Here is a 22,293-nt window from a genome sequence, read left to right on the forward strand (position 1 = left end):
AATATTAGTCTATTAAAAATGAATATTTGGTTTTGGCATTTAAAAAAGATATGGTTGATATCTGCGATCTCGTTATTATTACAGAAAGAGCAAATATTGTTAGCTATAATATTAAGTTTAGCGAGGTGCGCGGGTGCAGTGTTATGCCCAAAGCGCAATCTGTTGATTGTGGTAACGAACTCACGACTCACGATACAGCTAGTATTCAACTCATCATACCAGGGTCTTATATGTAGATTTTCCTGTATACTACGATACCATTTTCCTTTCAATTTTTGATCTTCTTCCCATAATGTTGTCCATAAATTTTTTATCGAGTTATTGATATAATAATAATAATCAGTCATAGGAACCTACCACCGTACCACATTTCTGACATTAAGAGTGTTAATCCCTTCATATGCAGCTTTGTCTGCTTTTTCGTTACCAGTAATACCTTTATGTGAGGGTACCCACATAAAGGCAACAGTTATATCTTTTTTATGCAACCGCAAGACAGTATCTTTAATTAAATAAATAATATAATTAGTTTTAAAATTATTAATGTAAGAATGCTTAAGGCTATTTAAAAGACTCAAAGAGTCTGTCAAAATTAGAAAATATTTACAATTATTTATAGAAATTATAGATTTTAAAGCGGCAAAAACTGCATATGCCTCTGCTGTAAATATGGAGCACTTTTTATCGAGAGCAAAGCTTTCAGCAACATCTTTTTGGGAATCATATACCGCACTTCTCACAAAATCATTGCCTTTACTGCCATCAGTGTAGATTGTATAATACTTGTTATTTTCTTCTATAAAATCCAGTAAATCTGAATTATTTTCGATTGAATTTGATAAAATCGTAATAGGATGAGTGATACAACTGTATGAATGGGTGTAACACGACCAGTGTGAAAGTTTTTTGATGTTCGAATAATGAGATTGTATTTCTAAGAAGATCTGGCACAGAGTTGGAGATGTACCTCTCAGGAGATCATTTGGTGAAGTGAGTGGACCATCTATATTGATTGGATGAGGTATTATCCTATTTATAATTTGGGTATTATTTGCTGATAATAGTTTCAGGCAGTATCTTTCTGCAAGCATAAGTCGTCTCAATATCAATGGCATAATATTTGTTTCGACTTCCATGGCCCTTATGGGAGTCGAACACATTGCTCCTGATATGATCCTCAAAGCTCTGTTCTGCAATATATCCAATTTATGTACATGAGTGCTGTTTAAATAAGCGAAAGAACTGTAATCAAAATGACTTCTTACAATAGATTTATATAATAATGAAAGTATTTTGGGATCTGCACCCCATGTAACACCTGCTAGACTAGACATCTTAAAATGTTAACGCCATTTAATGCATTTCTAGATACATATTTAATATGTTCTTCAAATGACAATTTCTGGTCAATGATAATACCTAAAAATTTGTGTGAGGTGACTCTTTGAAGGACATCACCATTATAGACAACATCCACTATTGGTGTGTCCTTTCCAAATAGCATTAAATCACTTTTGCCAGCATTTATTTTCAATTTTAATGTGTGTTGATAATAATTATTTAACTGCCTTAAGGCAGTGTTAACATTTTCAATGGCTACTGTTAAATTTACATCTGAACTATACAACACTAAATCATCTGCAAATTGAAGTATATTTACATTTTTAATATTAACATATTTACATATCTCACAAGTATACAAATTATACAACAAGGGTGATAATGTGGCACCTTGTATAGTACCTTTTGATGCAGTTCTAGGTCCATATAAGATATTGTTATGCCTAACATATAGTATTCTGTTATTAAGGAAATCATAAATCCATTTACATAATTGTCCAGGTATACCAGAATTACTGAGTACCTTCACCAGTATGCCAGGATCCATACTGTCAAATGCACCTTGCACATCTAGAAATACACAAACTGTGTGTAATTTATTGTTTTTTGCATTTTTCAGATCCGATATGAGAGAAATGAAGCTATCAACACAACTTCTTCCTCTGCGAAATCCATATTGAATGTGTGGAATGACATTATTGGATTCTGCATACCAGTCAAGTCGAGATTTCACCATATTTTCAAATATTTTTCCAATACATGATGATAACGAGATTGGACGATAAGAAACCAGGACTAGTATTTCTTCTAGATTGTATACTCGTTAAAAGTTCAGACCATGAAAAAGAATCCAATAAAAATTTAGATTGAGGATTTTCATTGTTAATATTAAAATAATTGTCTAATGAATTTGGGTCAAGTAAATTGTTACTATCTGATAACTTATCTAAAAGTGGCTCTACAAATTCATCCCTATATGATTTATTACCAATTCTGATACCCTTAAACTTTTTAATGAGATTCCAAATTTTACTGATGGGTGTAGTTCTATTGAAACTATTGCAAAAACCATTCCAACTGATTCTTTTTTGCTCCTTTATAGTGCGTTTTTTTAAAGCATCTAATCTTTTATAGTTGATGTAATTATATTCTGTTGAATCATTTCTATACAATTTCAAGGCTTTGTAAGATTGTATTACGGCTTGTTCACATATACTGTTCCACCAAGGGGCTGGTGGTCTACTCCTAAAGTTAGTCCTAGTGAATCTAGGAACTGCCATGAGTTTGAGTTTATTGAGCCGGTTACAAAACTCATCATAAGATTTTATTGGACTCTCTTCGCTAACCATCATGTCATGGAAGACCAAACCAGACAATTCACTATACTTTGTCCAATCTGTTTTATCATATAAAAATCTGTCAACATGTTTATTAATTGTGTATCTTTCAATGCACATTGTAATGTTTGTTATGGTTGGATAATGATAACTACCCATAGCATCATCATGTACTGACCATTCACAAAGAGGAGCCATACATGGACTAACAAAGCTTACATCTATTGCTGAGGGGTTGCGTGTAGGATAATTTACTGTAGTAAAGCTACCATTATTATTAAAATACATAAGTCACATTCATCAATTATATTATATAAGTTATTCCCTCGACTTTTCGTAGACATACATCCAAAAGCAATATGATGTGCATTGAAATCACCACTTACAAAAAGAGGCTTCGGTAATTTTCTTATAATATTGTGCAATCTATTCATTCTTATACTCCTACGTGACGGAGGACAGTACACACAAAGAATAGACAGTGTAGTATTTTCTGTGTCTATACTTATGGCTATAGTTTGTATATCTTCATAAAAAGTAGTATTTATAACATTGTGTTTCAAATATGGATTAATTAATATTCCTACACCATTACGAGGATTTTTTGAATTTTTATTGTGGAAATTATAACCGGAAATATAAAAAGATTGATGGTCTTTTAACCATGTCTCATTTAGTAAACAAATATCAATATTATTTTCATTTAATAATTTTGTAAGAAGATGTTTTTTTATGATTTACACCTTGAACATTAAATTGCGCAATACGTGGAGACGATGTTGTATATGGTTGTGTATCCATTATATTGACAAACTTTTAATAAGTATATCTTTAATAAATGTTGTAGTTATAGGCTCATTATCATTCTTATTACCTATTTGAACCAGTGTTTGTACCAGGGCCATAAGTACATCACTGTTTGCAATTATTTGTGATTTTATATCATTAATACTTACAGCCTGTGAGACAGGCTTAATATTTACAGATTTATTTACATGTTTGGGTGCATTATTTACACTAATCACTTTTTTATTTACAGGGTTGGAGCGTGGTGGAAGGGGAGGGAACTCATTGTTATCTTTTGTGCTGGCAATGCTTGCATATGTTATTTTATTTTTCTTTTCTAGGATTTTATTCATTTTTATTGGACACATTTTGGATATTGCTAAATGAGGTCCACTGCAATTTACACAGCAAATCTCATTTTGTTTATTGCAGTCTTTATAAGAATGTTCACCTGAACAAATAGAGCAACGCTGTTTGCCATTACAAATTTTAGCATAATGATTAAATTTCATACATTTGAAACATTGTTGGAGAGGAGGTATATATTCAAACACTCGGTAAAAAAATAAATCATATTGGACACTCTCAGGTAAAGAGTTTGCCAAAAATGTGATACTAACAGTTTGTGTTCCGACTAATTCATTGCCAATTTTTTTCATAAATCTCCTAACTGCAATTATTTCATTTGTAGAAGTTAATTTAGTAAATAGTTCTTTATTTGATATACTTGCAGGCACAAATCTGATAATACCAGTTTTTTCAATTTGAGCTGCTGGAATGTATGCTTTCATATCATGTTTCTCAAGAAAATGTATATTGTGTATCAAGTTATTAGCTGTATTATGTTGTTTAAATATGACAACAATTTTATTTGCGCTCATTCGCCTTATTGCCACCACGCCTTTAATTTCAGAGAATATGTGGTTTAAATATATTGGGCTTTTATTTCCCAGCCTGTCCTGAATATTTTTGTTTTCAATAAAAACCTTAAATTCCATATTAATAGAATTTTCAGGATATAGTCTTTTATAATTAGGCTTGAGATATGGGATATACGAGTCTTTCTCACCGCCTCCGCCGCCAGCATCAGAAACATTTTGGGGATCTTCGAGCCGCCGTCGTGGTCTCTTTTTTGAGTTGGGCGGGTCAAGCCCGCCCCCCTCGTTTCCTTCCATTTTTATTATTTATACACTATGTTTATATTTAATTTGTCTATTAATACTGTTATTTACAAAGAAATAATCTTTATTTTCATTAAAGTATTATTTTAGAAAAAAATAGTACCGCGCTTTTTCAATTTCCCGCCAAGAAAAAAGCATAACAGTTATTAATATGCAGACAAAATTAGACGTGCAAAAAAGGTAGACTTTATACATTATGACTATAGTCGACGCATTTTAAACTGAGTCGTTGGGCAATAGAATCATGTCCTGACAGTAGAAATGTGTACGCAATGCAACCCGTTATCGATACTTAGCTACCTGCGCACGCGGGGTCGTACATTATTACGCTTCGTTACGCAATACGCACAGCGGAGGATTTATTTTCTAACGTGGTGTTGATAAAAATTAATGGTGACATCAACGCTCAAGCTTCGTGTTAATGTTTTTAGAAGAATTGAAAACTGACTTCGAAAAAAAAGTTGGCCTAAATTTCAATAGTTCACGAGAACTTGCAGCACTGATTTGTGAGTTAGTGCAGCGACCTTTATCGATTTGCACAGGTTTACAATGGTTACGCACATCACTTTCATAAGACCTGTAAGTGCGAGCGAGACAGACAGATAAATATGATTTCTGACCCGAAGCCTCAGTTCATAATACGTCGAATATAAATATTATAATATTCGCCTTGGAATTCCAGCATTGCTGAATAACAGCAATTTTTTGTAAATGTTGCTTGAATTGTTTGTAATTGGAAATCAGTGGTGGAATGTTCTATGTTTTTTTCTCAGCCGCAAAACAGCAAGCATCGTAGGCGTCTGTCTACCAGAATCTCTCAGAGCATGATGGAGAAGAGTCATGCTGAAGAGCGGCTGACGGGTGTGGAACGTGAGTTCAGCTCAAGTAGCTCTCTACACCGACGGGACTTGGAAACTATTGCCGAACAACAAGCTGTTGTCGACCGGCTATGGCAGGTATATGCCATACAAAAACTTATAAATATTGATATTAATTATGAGCCGTTCTAGGACGATCCATAAAAAATATTTTAATAATTAATTAAAAAATACAGGGACTGAGAGTCTTCATATCGATGTGAAGATACACAAAGACCAAGGACAGTTTAATGAACAGGTTCAATTACTAAAACTTATATAATACTACTAAAATGTGTAACATAATGTAATAAAAAATAAATGTTTATTATATATGTCGGGGAGGTTGCGTTAAAGTGATCATAGATGTCGTTATTAGGTGTTAAAAAAAGCGTCAAATGCTGTCTGTTTCAGAGATGGCTTTTGAGTGAGGTCTGTGTACGATTCGAAAGTGGGGACGTAACGGGTCGAGAGGTGGTCGCCGACCACCGGTCGGTCAGTTTGGTTTTCGACGGCATCCAGCAAAGTCGTATGCAGAACTCACTGCGCTATAAATCTAAATTCGAAATATGCCACGTGGCGACGAAAGCGACGGTGGTTGTTCTCACGAACTGCTCGGGGACACTTGTACCGCGCCATATAAATTATAAATGAATATGCGTGAGCTATATAGTCTGTATATTTTCCGGTGGTACTTTTTTTATAAGGAATTTAGAGAGTCTAGAACAATATTATTTATTTACATTGCACATAAGAGTAACAATAAACATGTTCGGTAATATGTCAAAAGGCTGAGTGTAACAGAACGCCTTATACTGAATGATTACAGGGGTGTGGGTGGAGTGGGTTTTAATCTGAACAGTTTGTTGCAACTATTTTATTTAAAAATGTAGATTCTTAATTAATATTATTTATGGATGACCTCAACGAGAGAGAAGTGTATTTAAATAGAGCCTGTGCCGAAAGATAACTGGCGCGACAGCTATGCACACTAATATACCTTTTTATTTTCTACGCGTCATTTCATTTATTTACAAAAATTCAATACTTTTTTTCATATTAAATATCAACATGATTGCTTTTTTTCCTGTATAGAGTCAGCTATCTGAAATGAGTTTTAATGATGCTCAATGCACCGAGACTAAGGAACGTCTACGCACTCTACAAAGGTCGCGCCGATGACTTGGCCGCGAGGCTACAACGCTGTAACTTCCGCTATACACCGCCACAACCGAACTTCGACTCTAATAGAGTTGCTGGTATGTAATAATAATATTAAAAATAGATTAAAAAAACGAGTTTTTCCTTATAATGTTTTCCCTCACCGTACGTCGAGTGTTAAATGGGCACATAGAATGTTTAGTAATTAGTACAGCATAATTATCATACGGATTCTTATTAACCTAAGTTACTAGTAGAACCTAAAATAAATTTCAGGCACGGACTGCAGACTGATCGACGTCGTCCATGACAAATACTGTACTGCACTTGAGACTGCGGCTGGTGGAAGAGTGAGTTGTTCTTTATAATGTATTTTATTCAAACTATTTATTATTTGATGATTTGTATTAGTCTCGATTATTTCTTGTCTTTTTGATTGATGATTTACTTTATATTGATTTAATATTCAAGGCAAGACAGACAAGGTCCAATTGGCCCTGGATCTTGTGAAGTTCCCTGAGCGAGTCCGAGCAGCTATGCAATGGGTGTTCGGTGGGACACTAGTATGCGCTGACCTTGAAACAGCCAAGCGCGTAACGTTCCACCCGCGAGTGCGTACGCGCTGTGTGACGCTTGACGGCGACGTGTTCGACCCGGCTGGTACACTTTCTGGTTGCGCGAGAGCTAAGGTACAATCTAAGTATTTTATTGTAAAGTTTATGTTAGTCTTATGTTGATAATTGAATCTATTGTTAACTGATATTAGAATCTCTAGTATTCGAATTTATTGTATTATGATTTAAGAATGCAGCAATTAAAATAGGTAATAAGTGGGTAACACTGAAAATGTTTAGAACGGATCGGTTACAAACATTGCTCATGATTTTTTTTTGAATTTCAACTTAAGAACTCTTTGGTAACCTAATGTAGTATATTGCATTCATTTGTCATTTCATCTAAAACTCTTGTTACACGTGAAAATGAACCTAACGCGAGAAAATTTTCAGTCAATGATTTATTATGACTTTCGTTGTGGGCTTACTCAACAACAAAGCTATGTTAGGCTGCGATTAGCATTTCTTAATGTAGCCCCATCTCGTGCCACTATTTACAATTGCTTTAACGAGTTTAAGCGTGGACATAGCAATCTCAATGATGATCCGCATGGGGGACGTCCTTAACAGCGACCACTGAAGATAACATCAGTGCTGTGCGACGCATGATTGAGGAAGATAAGGGAGTGACCTATCAGCAGATACGTGCAAGCCTAGGGATTGGTTGGAGTCAAGTTCAAAAAATATTACACGAACGTTTAGGCGTCAGGAAGCTTTGTACTAGATGGATTCCACATACTTTAAGAAACACCTTCGCATGGACTGGTGAATATTTGACTATGGCAGGTGTCGAGATAATGAGTCACCCGCCATACAGTCCTGACCTGGCGCCTTGCGACTTTCATTTATACCCAAGAACTAAAAGGTACAATTCAAGGTATTCGCTTTACGAGCCCTGAATGAAATATCGAATGCGACGATGTGTAGAGAAGAACGGAGATTACTTCGCAAAACAATAAAAGTAATTGGCAACTTTCAATATTAAGCCGTTATTCATTTACTAAAAAAAATCAGTGTTACCTAGGTATACATTACCCTGATATTCATGTCAGAAAAACTCATTCTGTTTACGCTGTGATGCAAAGAGACGAATGCGTTACTTACAATAAAGCGGCCTAATTACACTATTTTTGATGAATAAGTAGGATAATTATGTTAGGATCAAGGCCGAGATGTTCATAAATAGTTACACGATCGCTTTATTCAAAATCCGTTTCCAGAGGAGGTCGTGGATTCGAATTACGGATTGTACCAATGGGTTTCTCTCTATTTGAACGTGGATTCGAATTACGGATTGTACCAATGGGTCTCTCTCTGTTTGAAAATATTTGCTCGTACCGTACGTAGGGACACGTATGAAAACCGGCATGTCTTACGTTAATTACGATTCTAAGAATAACGCAAAGTGTGACTCCCATATGTCAAAATATGTTTTGACATATTTAGTCGGGCCCCAATAACCGAAGGCCCAACTACCTAGCTATTAAGTAATAGTGAAATCAAAGCAAGCGTTGTAGCACCACTTTTTTTTACAGGGTGGTTCGGTTCTGGTGATGCTAAGCGAGTTATAGCAACTGGAGCAGCAGTTGCAGCAGTTGGAATCTGAGCAGACGCAATGCAGCGACAACCTCGCTGGCATGCAGGCAGCAGCTGACAAATATGCGGCGCTGCAGCAAAAGTGAGTTTAAATAGTCTATTGACAGATGTGCTTTTAAATTTCAAATTATTGTTATGTATGAACGGTGCCGGCGCTTTAGTTGCGCCGACTCCGCCCCCTAGTGCTTTCGTCGTGAGGTAAAGACAGTTGTTGCAAAGTAATTTAATTTTATATAAGTCACATTTTGAACAGAACATCGGCATCGCAAATATAATGTGTATGTACAAAAGTTGGTTTTAACGAAGTTATCTTTACACATTCCTTATTTAAATTTAAAATAAATTAGTGTAAAATTAAATAACTTATACATACATTTAAACTTATATTATTACATTCCAAAGCGGTAACTTTGTAGGAAAATCTCTTTAACCTGTTATTTTAGTACAAGTATGTACTGAAATGTCTTCAGTATATGACATTTTACATTTATTTATTTCGCAATCCTACAGCTAACAAAAATTATATAAAACAAAAACATATTATACTAAAGATAGCTAATTTTTTTACAGGTTAGAGATGTCTCGACACTCGTTAGAAGTTGCAAAGTCTCGTGTAGCGGCCACTGCGCACGCGCAACTTCACGACGAGATCGAGTCTTAGTCTCAGGTATATTACCATACTATATAAGAGCATTGAGAAGCAGTGTTGACCGAGTGGCTTAAGCGTGCTACTCACAATCCTAAGGTCGTATGTCCCATCCTCGGCTTTGCACCAATAGACTTTCTGTTCGCATCTAACACTGAGGAAACAACTTTGTTCAAATCCAAACATTGATGACATGTATCTGACAAGGCTGATCACCTGGTTGTCTATGAAATAAAAATGATCGTTGTAGCGCCACTAAATTATTATTACTATATATGTGTATTAAGCATTCCTCTTTGCTAATATGATGAAATGGAATGTTGAACGCAGCTTTTAGCCTTAAATGTATAGAATTTGTCCTTAAATGTATATATTAAATATGTCTTTAAAGGTGAAAGAGCCGAGTGCAGCGTTAGAGCGAGACAAGAATGAACAGAATGAAGCCGCCGCCCAAGCAAAGGAACTTGAGGGAAAGGTATACCAAAACTATAAAAATTAGATATGATTAGAAAAAAACATTTTTCTATTATAGATTTTTAATTCTTGACCAGATACCGATAAGTGCCATTATTGAAATACTTCTACAAGTTGCATATAAGAAGCTTCCCTGTCACAGGTCTCTCAATCTGAACTCTATTGTACATAGCTAAACAAATAAAGAATTTTGAATTTTGTTTGAATTTTGAATAAGAAATAACCAATCTTACAGAGAGAATAAGAAAGCAGAACAGGCTTTGAAGAAGGCAAAACAGGAAGCAGAGCGTCACAATAGTTTATGGAAGCAGCAGGAACAAGAGTTTGAGACTTTGCGTCTAGAGATCCAAGAGTTGGAAAATGCCGTGAATACTGCTGAGGCGCAGCTGAAAGAAACCACAGAGAATACTGCAGACCTGGCACAGGCATTGGAACAAGCCCAGAACGATCACACTGGGGCCTCTGTGAGTAACCAATATCGATTATTTTACAATACTTGTCTTATTGCCAATATTACAACAAATACTCTGTCACAATGATTGATTTTCAAAAATTGGTAAAAGTATTTTTGAAAGACATCAAGCTCCAGGTCGTAACTAACTTACAAACTCGTTTAACATAAATAAGTCGGCTATGGCCAGTTTCATTCCAATGTGGTGACACACGTGAGGCTTGGGTTCTAGAATGTTAGACAGAAGTCCGACCCTCATTACGGTTATGAACCTTATTGGGAAGGGTATGGGAAAAAGTTGGAAGAGAAAAAAAAGGAAACGGGAGAAAATTTTGCTTGTGGAGAAGAGTGTCACCTTATGTTTGTTGAGTGAGTTACCTTCTATCATTCGTATTAGTAAGTTATGAGTTAGTATTGTCTTTAGTTAAACATAGCTTTTACACATTAAGAAAACACTTTTTAAACGGATTGAAGCTATGTATTATTATTATAAACTTATAATTATTTACATAATTTTACATTTAAATTTTTTCCGACGTGTGGACTGACTGTGTTTAAATATTAAGTTATAATGTCGGACGACGGTAGTAACACCAATTTTGCAATTATTTATCGCGTTGAATCTGCGACATATATATTCATAAACTCTAAATGTGGACAGAAGCTATTAAATTAATCACATTTGTTCATAATTTAAAATGCATTGTTGTGCATGGAAATTCAATCTAAAAATAATTAAAAATTACTTAAAAAAGGAAAAACTGTATTTTCCGTGAGCAAAGTACTACGTCAGCTAGACGATAATTTCAATTAGTCGTCGCAGTTATGTTTAAGAAATTCGTGTTTTCAACGCACAGTTAGTATAATTATTTTAGAAAGCGATGTAGATATAAACGGACAATGTCTTGACAGAATTTGTACTTTAGGGGATTTTTCTTTGAGTATGCTTATAAGACTGTAATTTTTTAATGAAATTTTTGTTTAATTGAACTCAGTTTTAGGGATAATAGTTAAGAAAAGCGGTATTTTTTTTTGTTCTAGTCCTGTATTTATGTACACCAGTTGAACAAATGAAGGCATCAAAAGGGTAAATATGATAAAAGCATAATTATATAACTGTATCATATCCTTAAGACGTTGTTAATTAGTGTATTAATTTCATCATTACGTTGTAATGGTAAAAATATGTTCATACGTGATGATTTTACTTGGATGATACATTTTCTTAATTGATTTTATTAGCTCTTTTGTGAATTACAAAATATATTCTTTTTATTTGTTTATTATGAGGCAACTATACTTTTCAATCTGCAACATGAGTCTACAATACATCATCTATTCGTAGGAGTTTCAAAGCATGGGTTGAGAAGAATGTCCCTAAGCTTCAACCAGACTACAACCCCAATCATGGCTATGAGCCGTATTGGCCTGGAGGTCACTGGCTTTATTTGGACAAAGAACTTGGCCCTTGGTGAGACCACAACCAAAACCCCCTTCTTTGCGGAGAAGAATGCAACTATTTATATACACGGTATGGTCATTCATCAAAATACAATGTAAACTCTATATATGTCACCGTAAAATTGTAAATACCGTTAGTTTGAATACACTGAAGGGATTGTGAATTTTATGTCGTTTTAGAGAGAACAGAGAGATCAGAATTAGAACAAGAAAAAGTTTATTTCAGACTAGAGTTAGTAGTTAGTGTGTTCATAAAAAATCTTATTTGAATGCTATTCGGTAGAGTGACTAACTCTAAATCATTTTCCAACGTCACTTATCTTCTCTCCCGTTTCAATACACAGTGATTTTCTACTACTTTATTCTAAGCTGGTGAGCAACTAAGAATATGATACCGTATAGAAAATCCATTACGCCTACTTATAAGTCCATGGTCAACAATCGTATACAGGTGCAGGCAATCCCAATTTGTAAACGAAAGAACAAATTTCTTAGAAAGTTTTTATTCATGAAAGTACTTTACAATTGTTGTCGTTATTATTAGTGGGTGTAATGCTATGTAGAGTGTATCATTGTATGGAAAACCAGCTAGACCAACCAAAGCCAATCGATTTCGATGCTTTAGGGAGTTCGTCGTTAAATCGAGGAATTTTACATGGAGTTTATACTGTGTTTTCAAATGTTGCAAGTTAATTGTTAATATCATCAGGTTCTTCCAAACATAAAACCAAACCCTGGACTTCGTCTTTCATGTGCCTGACGCTATCAGCCTTTTGGGTATAACTCATGAAGTTTTTTACATCTGGAAATCAAACTGTTTAAACAATTATGTTTTATATATTTCTTCTACAATATTAATGAAAAAAAAAGTGTAATCTACAAAAGCCATCTATATTATATAGGCTATTCTATATGTGTTTTGTTTATAGGGTTGGCAAGGTATGTGCTAGAACGGTGGATAACAAAGAGTACCAGCAATGTGTGTCGATATTCGGTCTTTGTCTTGGTTGGTGGAACGATCAATTCTATCGAGGATTCTATACCTTTGATACCTACTGCAAATTTTTAGATGCTCAATGCAGGACTGAATACAGCAAACCTTCGTATTTCCCTTAGATAACGTACTAATGGAAGTCATAGTATTATCTCAGATGAATTAACGAATGGCACTTTGTAAACATGACTAAATTAGAGTTTCCTGGCTTATTCAACAGTTAAAGTTCAGCTTTCAGTGAGATAATATAGAAACTTGCGCATTACATACAGGCCAATTAATGCTTTTGTGAAGCTTTCATTTAGCTTTGATTTAGCTATTCTTATTATATCTATATTATTTAGAATATTCTTAGTGATTGTCTTTCAGAGAACTGTTTCGATTAGATATCAACGATTTCCAGACATAATTTATTTGCAACAATTTTTTTTTACAATTCACAACAATTGGCATTATCTATTTCACGGCAATAGCCATGGTTAATTTGATAAGAATAAAAAAGCTGTTTAATTAATACGTGTGAATTTTCTATTCATAGTAATTTTAATTGTTTCCTCTCATTATGTACCTTACCTTATTAGTACCTTAAATGACTGGGAAAATAAATTTTTCGATCGAATCGCTTTTTTTAATGAAATGAAATTTAATTGTCTGACATAGTTTGTTTACTTATTATCGTATAAATTAATACGCGTGAAGTCAATTCTGGCAATTTTTTTTATAAATGTTTGATGAATTCTTTAAAACCGATGTATACGGCAAAAAAGACAAGAAGATGTTTTACATTGTTTAAGTAAATAAAGTTTCAATTATAAAAAGCTAATAACAAGTGTGTCATCTCTTGCTAAAATTACAACTTGAATCCTTCTGGACATGCTTTTCATGTTGTTTTTAATAATATTTTGAACTTTTCATGTCCCTGATGTTTTGTGGTTGAACTGATCTTACTACATCCCAGACCTGCTCAATTGGATTGTGGTCAAGACTTCGAGCTGACCAATCTAAACCACGCATCCCAACTTCTTGCATGTACGCTTCCACGCCGCCAGAATGGTGCGGGCGAGCTTTGTCGCCCATAAAAATCAAATCTTCCTTAAGAGGAGTTAATAATACTCATTGCAGAAGAGTGGGAACGGGAATGCCTCATTCATATGTTAATTTTATCGATCGGTCGTGCAGATTTCGGTCCCTATAAATAAAATACGTATGAAATGCTACTTGCATTTTCGTTTTTCTGTTATATTGTGTGCAAAACAGTAAAATATTAATTATCTTAATAAATAAAATCTCAGTGTTAATTGTATTTTTGGTCTCGATGTATAAGAAAAATGGAACCAGTTCGTTATATTTGTGTTCATTGGCTGAATGAAACAGACAGTGACTAGAGTTTAGAGTATTGTATAACATTAACTGTCTTAACGATTTGTATTGCAAGGATTTATTGATAGACAGACAGACAGACCGAGACAAGTATAATCTTATTTGAGTCAAATTATTTTCGAATCTTATAAGTATTGTGCCAAATCAACGCGTAACTAATGTACAACGTACCGGCGAAAAAGTAGAAGACTTTCGGTCCGACGTCACACGCTGAAGAATCCAGAATCAACAACAGAGCGCGTTGAAGTTTACCTCTTTAGTATGCTTCTCTCTTAAGGAGGGAGGAGTCATGTAACCCAACAATGATTAAGTTACATATAAAAGTTTTAGGTATTAATTAGAAGCGTAAATAAATGTAAACAATCATCGCACACTTGAAAGCAATATGAGCCCTTTAGTTTTTACCACACTTATAAGTGTCTTTTAGATTTATGATAAGCCATGTGAGCGTCGCTACCCCTAATTTTGAGTTACTTATAAACTCATATTTTAAACCATTAAAGTCAGTTGTTACCCAGATTCAAACAAAGAGTTTTATATAAACATCTCCATACTAAAAACCGCCACCGAACTTAATTCTCGTTTAGATTGTTTTTAGTTTGATACCCTAAAACTCGTAAAGTGACTAAATCGACTTGTCTGTTTGTATAAAACATTTGATTTTAATGCTGAGTGACCTTGCTAAATTTTCCTTTCTTATAATCCTAGGGTTACCAGAATTAAAAGTTTTCTATACGTACCTACGGCTTCCTCTCTCACTCTTACAATTTAATTATTAAGATTTATGAAAATATTGATACATTTTACAATAATCTTTCTACCTACCTTAATTTTATATTATACTAACTAGCTGACCTGGCGGAAACGTCGTTTTGCAATGTATATTATTTCCAGGAAACATTTTTTTAGTTCAATAAAAATAAACTATCTACTATAATAAAAAATAGAGGTTGTTCGTAGAGGGGTGACAATTAAGGGTTTGTATGTATTTTTCTAAGCTGTATGATAAAAAAATAAAAGCAAAAAAATTATCTAAAAAATAAAAAATAAAAATTTGGGATGGACACCCCTTACTACTTAGGGGTTTTTGAAAGATAGATAGTAGCCGATTCTCAGACTTACTGACTATGCATAAAAAAATTCATAAGCATCGGTCGAGCCGTTTCGGAGGAGTATGGGAATCAACATTGTGACACGAAAATGTTATATATATATAGAGATTACGCTCTTGATAAGTTTTAGTTTTTACAGTTTGCTTTATTAGCTTCTAGTTTGGAATTTTTATGTTCTTATCTAATGGATGTGCATGTGCAAAATTTGTGCCGACTAACGAGGCATATCGCTAAAATTGCGTCGTCGTATAAATTGTAAACATATTTCCTCGGTTCTATTTACCTTAGTTATCTAGAGCCATGACCTTTTTTATCCATATAAACAATGAGACAATATCACGAACTTCAGTTCTTAAGAAACCATCAGAATGGGCAGGCTCAGCCAGGATCAGATCCAGTTCTTCAAGGACAATGGTTATATTATATTGAAAAAGCTCGTTCAAGGCAGAGCATACAGAGGATAACTCAAGAGTATGATGATCTGTTCCATATATGAAAAATGAGTCAAAGGTGGAGAGTTCCTGGGTAGGCAGTGAAAATAACCATAGAGCGAGTGACAGCCCTTATACAGTACGTATTACATTTAAATAAATCTGAATGATAATTATGGTTAATGTTAGACACACACTTAAGCTATAGTTAGAGTATGAGTTAATTAGTAGCATTATTTGATGCAGGTTTCATTATTACGATGGAAATAATTTTATTTACAATACGTGTTTGGGACTTTTTAGACATACAAAGTCTAGCACGTATATTATGCAATGCGTTTTATTTCATCTTTGCTATCTAAACATTTTTTATCAATAGTTCAAGTTCATGGGCGCTAGTAATATCTAAGTATTGATAATAATTTATTTTAAGTCAATGATATAATTTAGCTTATATATATAACGACAATCTGCTGGATGCTATGGAGGACCTAATGGCCACACCCAACATTGCTCTTCATCATACCAAAGCGCATTATAAGCCACCAGAAAAGGGAGCCGCTTATCCTATGCATCAGGTAAAAAAACCTCATTACCATTATGATAAATGATAAATTAATCTCTTGAAATCAATGATTTTTTGTAATTAGGATTACCACTATTTCCCATACGAAAATGATACTACGACAGCTGCTGTTCTTTTTTTGGATGGTGCTGACGTAGAGAATGGAACACTATTTGTATGGCCGGGCTCACACAAGTTTGGACCTCTCGAAGACTTCGGACCGAAAGAAGGAAGCGAGTTTCATTACGTCGATACAGGTTTGCTAGTTTGTTGATAAATATAATGTTAATAAATGCAAAATCGAGACTAGTTCCTTAATGTATAATGTCAAGAAGTTTATATTATTTTACTTTATTCGTTTAGTATTTTACTAATACAAATACAGTTAACACTTATTCATTTCTTTCTAGGAAAAATACCCAATCGAAAAAGCAAAGCCTGTTATTGTTGAAGCCGGAGATTTGATTGTGTTTAGCTACCTAATGCTGCATGGCAGCACCCCTAATTTATCCAAGAGGCCACGTCGAATGCTCTTAGCGCAGCTGTACGACCCCCACGATAAACCTATTGGGGGAGAGCGCTCACAACCTGGCAAAGGTTGGATTTTAGGAGGCGTTAATCTTAATAGGGATGCCACAGTAGCAAGGCGAGCGGATGATAGTTAAATAAGTTTTAAAACATTTCCTTGAGAATTCTTATTTCTCTACAAACACGACAAACAAATCATTCAAATATATCTTCAATAAATCTTTGTAAACTAAGGGTATCACATATACATAAATTTATTTTTAATAAAAAAATATTCTACATAAGTATTATGTTTTTTATTAGCACATCTGTTATACAAGTCGTGAAGAAGTTAATAAGTTTTGTAAAAACTCTGAAAGAGGCTTACAAATGCGTCAAAAATAATGTCCTTGTAATTGACGATTTTAATGCAAAGATAGGATAACCATAGCTTACTTATAGACCAACTCTTAGAGAATTTGGTTGTCAGTGAGGTGTGAGAGGTTAATAATGAACATATATTTAAAAATCTATTCTTTTCAACAAAACGAGCAAACCTATCAAAAATGTTACATGGAATTAAAGACACATAAATTGGATAACAATAACTAAGGAATAACTGTAATGAGACAAGCAAGAGATTATGAATAATAAATGGAGACACAAAGTTTTATAAAATATTATACCGACACTCTACGACGTATTCTTACAAATTCATATAATTGGGATCGTAACCGGTTAGACAAAATAACCCTTTATTTATTCTTTTATCACGCGATTGAGAGCTGAGATATTCCACAAAATACAATAAAATAAAAGAAGAAGTTGATGGATGCGTAGCATTGGGGAGGAAATAATGACTGAAAGAAATTTTGAATTGTTATCTATTATATCTTTTTGATTATATCTTAAGAAATTGTGAAATGTGATTTATGTACCCCGGATATTTCTTTATAAAAGATTTTTTTTTATAACTGTATTGACATTAAACTTAGTAATTACAGTATATCCGATTGTTAACAATCATCAAAAATCCTCTCAAGGCGGAAACACATTATTAGACGTGACCCGGCGCTTGTGCTTTGGATTTAATAAATAACGAGACAGATAAAGATTTTAAAGAAGATTTGATGAAAATTTTGGGTACAGATCTAATACTTAAATGACTCAGGAAAAAAAAGGGCTAGGCGTATCCAGACTTATTTCAAGACGATGAAAGATTTCATATGTACTTTCGAGACACTAAAATACAAAGTAATTTTAAAAGAAACAAAACACAATTACTACACGGAATAAATAATAATTTTTAATAGTTCGTAATAGTTGTGGCCATTTGTTCAAAATAAATTATGGGAAGTATGCATCCTATAACTTATGATGTTATGATGTTCTTTATCTATATCTAATAAATTATCGTGATTTATGTGTCGTTTTTACTTTTACTTTCTATTTTTAATGAATCATATTTTTAGTTTAGTTTGTTTTTTTTGTTCTTGTTTAGTTTTGTCTTAATAAGTGTGTATAACATGTGTTTTTGCACTTCTTGCTTATCTTATGTAATTTAATACATTTATATTTATTTTTTCTTTACTCACAGTGGTTGCCTGGAAGAGATCGCTCGAAAGCGATAAGGCCGCCGGTCACCCTCCTTTTGATTTAATTATGTTCAATTTGTTTTATATTGTAAGGTAATGCTTTTAATAAAACCATTATTTTTCTTATTTGATAGATCTTGTTCGATATAATTGTTTTTGGTTAGCTGTGGGCTAAGTCAAGCAAATAAAGATTATTGTTTTTTAGGGTAGATACCTAATATTAATCAATAGCTAGTTAAACTAGCTAAAAAAGTCAAACCTATCAATGCCAATGTAAATAATTGTTAATTAAAAACTATCAAATATTTAATCCTTATCACCTAGTACATTTAAAATAAAGCTACTGAGCTAAGCTACTTTTACTTTATTATTCTTTCATAGAAAAGTAGGTAATCGAATCGGCTTTATATCTGACACATACACAAAGTCCATTGATTCACGATGATAGACTAAAACCTAGAGGCTTAGCTATTGAGATATTTCTAACGGCTTTTGCAGTCTGATTAAATAGCTTCACGTATAATGATTTTGTCCGGAGAGATTTTTTCCGATTCAATTCTTTCATTGATATTGGTTTTCTGTTAGTTGTGAGGGTTAGTTTACGTTTCGTGAAAAATATTGTCTTTATTTTAAATATGGAGATACAGCATTTTTGATATCTGAGATACACTAATACCAAATCTTTCAAATATATTTTTTCATAATCTATGTTAGTACTTAATGACTGAAATTATTTACATATATTTTTGAAAATTATTCATTAATACTTGTTTTATTGTATTCTTTTTATTTTGTAAAAAGTACATCTCCTCGTGCATGGTATTACCTACTAGCAAAAAGTTTATAATTGAATTTGACTGAACAAGTTTAGTTGTGAGAGCCTTAAGAAACACAATTACAAAACGTAGCGTATATCCTGGATTCTATATATAATGCTTGAAGTGACACACTGTTTTTCCAAAATTTGTTACTGCCGTGCGATTACATTTTGTTGAAAACAGCAAAGCCATTCTTCATTTCAAGATTTTTGAGTATGATTGAAAATTGAGATTTAGCATATTTAATTGCTTCCGCACGCCAAAATCGTATACGTTTTGTATATACGGTCATATTTAGCTTTGTCTTGTCCCTGAATGTAAAGGTAAGCACGAAGATGGCGGAAACGACGTTTTTTTTACAGCGAAGAGATGGGAACGAGGATCACGCTGACCTGTTTTTGCGAAGTATTCTCAAGCATTTTAAATTTTTCATTATTACTTCAATCAATTACTTTGTAGTAATAAAAACAGGGACAATCAATAAACTTACATTTTGCAAATATATCTTACTTAGCTTATAACAATTACGTTATGTTTCATTAAAAAATAATATTTATAATATGATTAACTAAATTATTTAACTGTATTTTTAAATACCGGGAATGCCAAACGAATTTGTCACACACATTTTTTTACTATTTACGAAGATATTAAAATAGATGATCATAAACATCAGCGACACGATAGAAACTTAATTCGGGATTTTTGGCTTTTTTTAAAAGGCCGGCAACGCACTCGCGAGCCCTCTGGCATTGAGAGTGTCCATGTGCGGCGGTCTCACTTAACATCAGATGTGCCTCCTGCCCGTTTGCCCCCTGTTCTCTGAAAAAAAAACACTCTTAGGACTATAACAGTAAATATTTTTTTTATAAACTTCATATCATTTCATCATTTACACAAACCAATCTTCAAATATCTGTAAACAGTCGTCTAATTTTTTCCTAAGTGGGTTACTAAAGTCGAGGGGATTAAAGTCACTATTTACTATGATTTAATTATTTCATCTGCGAAACTCAGCCTTCGTAGCATTTTGTATTACGCGAGGTGCTATAATCGTTTTTCAATTAATTTAATTTTAATACATAAGCTATTTTATGAAACACGTACCCAAAATTTTGCTATAAATTACAGAATCATTTACTGCTAAACTATTTATAATTATCATATATTTTGCTATTTTTATTATTAATTATCTTAATCGAACTCGATAATATTTTAAATAAGTAAAAATAGCCACCTATCTAATTTCGTAGCGTCGAAGCGTACTTGTTATTTACGAAATACCAATTATTTTTTATATTTGGCAGCGTTTGTTTTGGTTAATTGTCGGGATGGCTTGAAGCCCCTCTCAAAGCCGCATTAGTTGCTGCCCTAGTCACAGCCTTCTGTATTTCAAACGTTTTCACGTTCAACTATAGTAATACCTAATTTAAACTTTCCATTTTCCTTTGAACGTTTATTCCCGGTGACATTTTCGACTTTTAAATCAGTCTGCCGCGAGCTCTCCTGAAGGATGCACGTTTCGCGCCTCTCCATTTCTTTATATATGAACATTTATAGTTAAATAATGAATTTAAAATATGCCTGTGAACATGACAAAAACACTCAATTATATTTAAATAATTATTAAAGTTAAATTAGATACGTTTTGAGTATATAGTAAAGTTGGACGTTCTGATAAGGGAAATTACGAGAAAATACCGAGGGGTGTCAGGAACCATGCATATGCGTGTCTTTGTTGTGCTGGTTGCTATGACAACCATGATTCTGGGTCTTATGAATGATACAAAATACACAAGTGTACTAAATATATCATGTAAGTTCTGTATTTTACTTAAAAAATTAACAATATTCATTTCGTATTTCTGTACTTGATTTTCTAAGAGTATTGGAGTTTTTGTAAATATTAAACACAGTTTTATTCTAAACTGGCGCTTAATATATACTATTGTTTATTCGCCATAACATGTACTAGAGAAAAGCAAACGTTTTTACATCAATTTACAGAATAATAAAGATCATACTTTATAAACTTGAGGTTGGTTCATTGCGCAAATTGAAAAAAAGAAAATTGCACCTGATAATGCTAAAGCAATAATTTAAAGAGGGAGGGATTAGAAGAGTTTATGGCCACGCAAACAATGCCAAGCTGCAACAGGCGGCTTGGTGTATAGCGGCGACCTGAAAGTGCAAACGAATATCGGAGTTTCATCTTGCCATTTGTTAAATAGTAAATGATCAAAAGTTCAAAATGTTCTAGATTTGAATCTGAGGGACAGTTTCTAACACACGCTTATGTTTAAGAAGCTTATGTTGTTGTATATAGTAATAGTTTATAATATTTAAAAACATATTTCATAAATCTTTCAATGTTATAACGGTGTAAGACGCCGCAAAAAACATATTTACTCCATAACAAAAATAAAATTTCAATAGCATATTTATACGCAATTTCAGTAATATAATAAACAAAACTTAATGCTAATAAATCCTTAATTATAAGGACTCTCTGTACGAGCAATAATCCTCTTCCAGCCCACTCCCTATTCCTTTAGTCTTCTATATAAGATTTTCCACTTACCTTTTCTTCCAGTTAAATTATTAAATGTTAATTTTAAGAAAATCGTTACAAATCAAATAAATTCTCGACTCTCTCGATTATTATTATTGAATACAAATGTTTCAACTACGTATACATTCACTATTAGCTGGTACTAAGATTAAAGTTTGGGGGTTTAACCTTAGTATCCGCTTATGTATAATTGTCATTTGAAATATGATATTACGTGCTTTCATCACATTTATACATTAGAACATCTACTATTCAAATCTAAACATGTATAAACTATAACTAATTACATATGGAAATGATAACTGTTAGGCTCACTCACACACAAAATACTGTTCATCTAATTATCACTAGATATTTCATCAGTATTATCTCATAAAATTGTGAGTACGTTCTGTTTCTGTATTTTGTCTTTAT

General features: G+C 33.3%; 1 long non-coding RNA gene across 5 annotated transcripts; it reads left to right on the top strand.

Annotated features, from left to right (window-relative positions):
- Positions 1-245: 245 nt before the first annotated feature.
- On the top strand, positions 246-16,811 carry LOC123716261. Of its 5 annotated transcripts, XR_006754538.1 has the most exons (13): positions 246-1,021; positions 1,961-5,601; positions 6,598-6,761; positions 6,940-7,013; positions 7,135-7,352; positions 8,813-8,955; positions 9,444-9,540; positions 9,911-9,994; positions 10,229-10,457; positions 15,741-15,961; positions 16,273-16,400; positions 16,546-16,644; positions 16,798-16,811. It is a non-coding gene; the product is annotated as an uncharacterized LOC123716261 (long non-coding RNA). The 5 variants fall into 5 exon arrangements; XR_006754537.1 differs by lacking the exon at positions 16,798-16,811 and having other exon boundaries at positions 16,546-16,645; XR_006754539.1 differs by lacking the exons at positions 16,546-16,644; positions 16,798-16,811 and adding an exon at positions 16,473-16,487.
- The last annotated feature ends 5,482 nt before the right edge of the window (positions 16,812-22,293 follow it).

Source organism: Pieris brassicae, chromosome 11 (genome assembly GCF_905147105.1).
Source record: "Pieris brassicae chromosome 11, ilPieBrab1.1, whole genome shotgun sequence".
NCBI lineage: Eukaryota > Metazoa > Arthropoda > Insecta > Lepidoptera > Pieridae > Pieris > Pieris brassicae.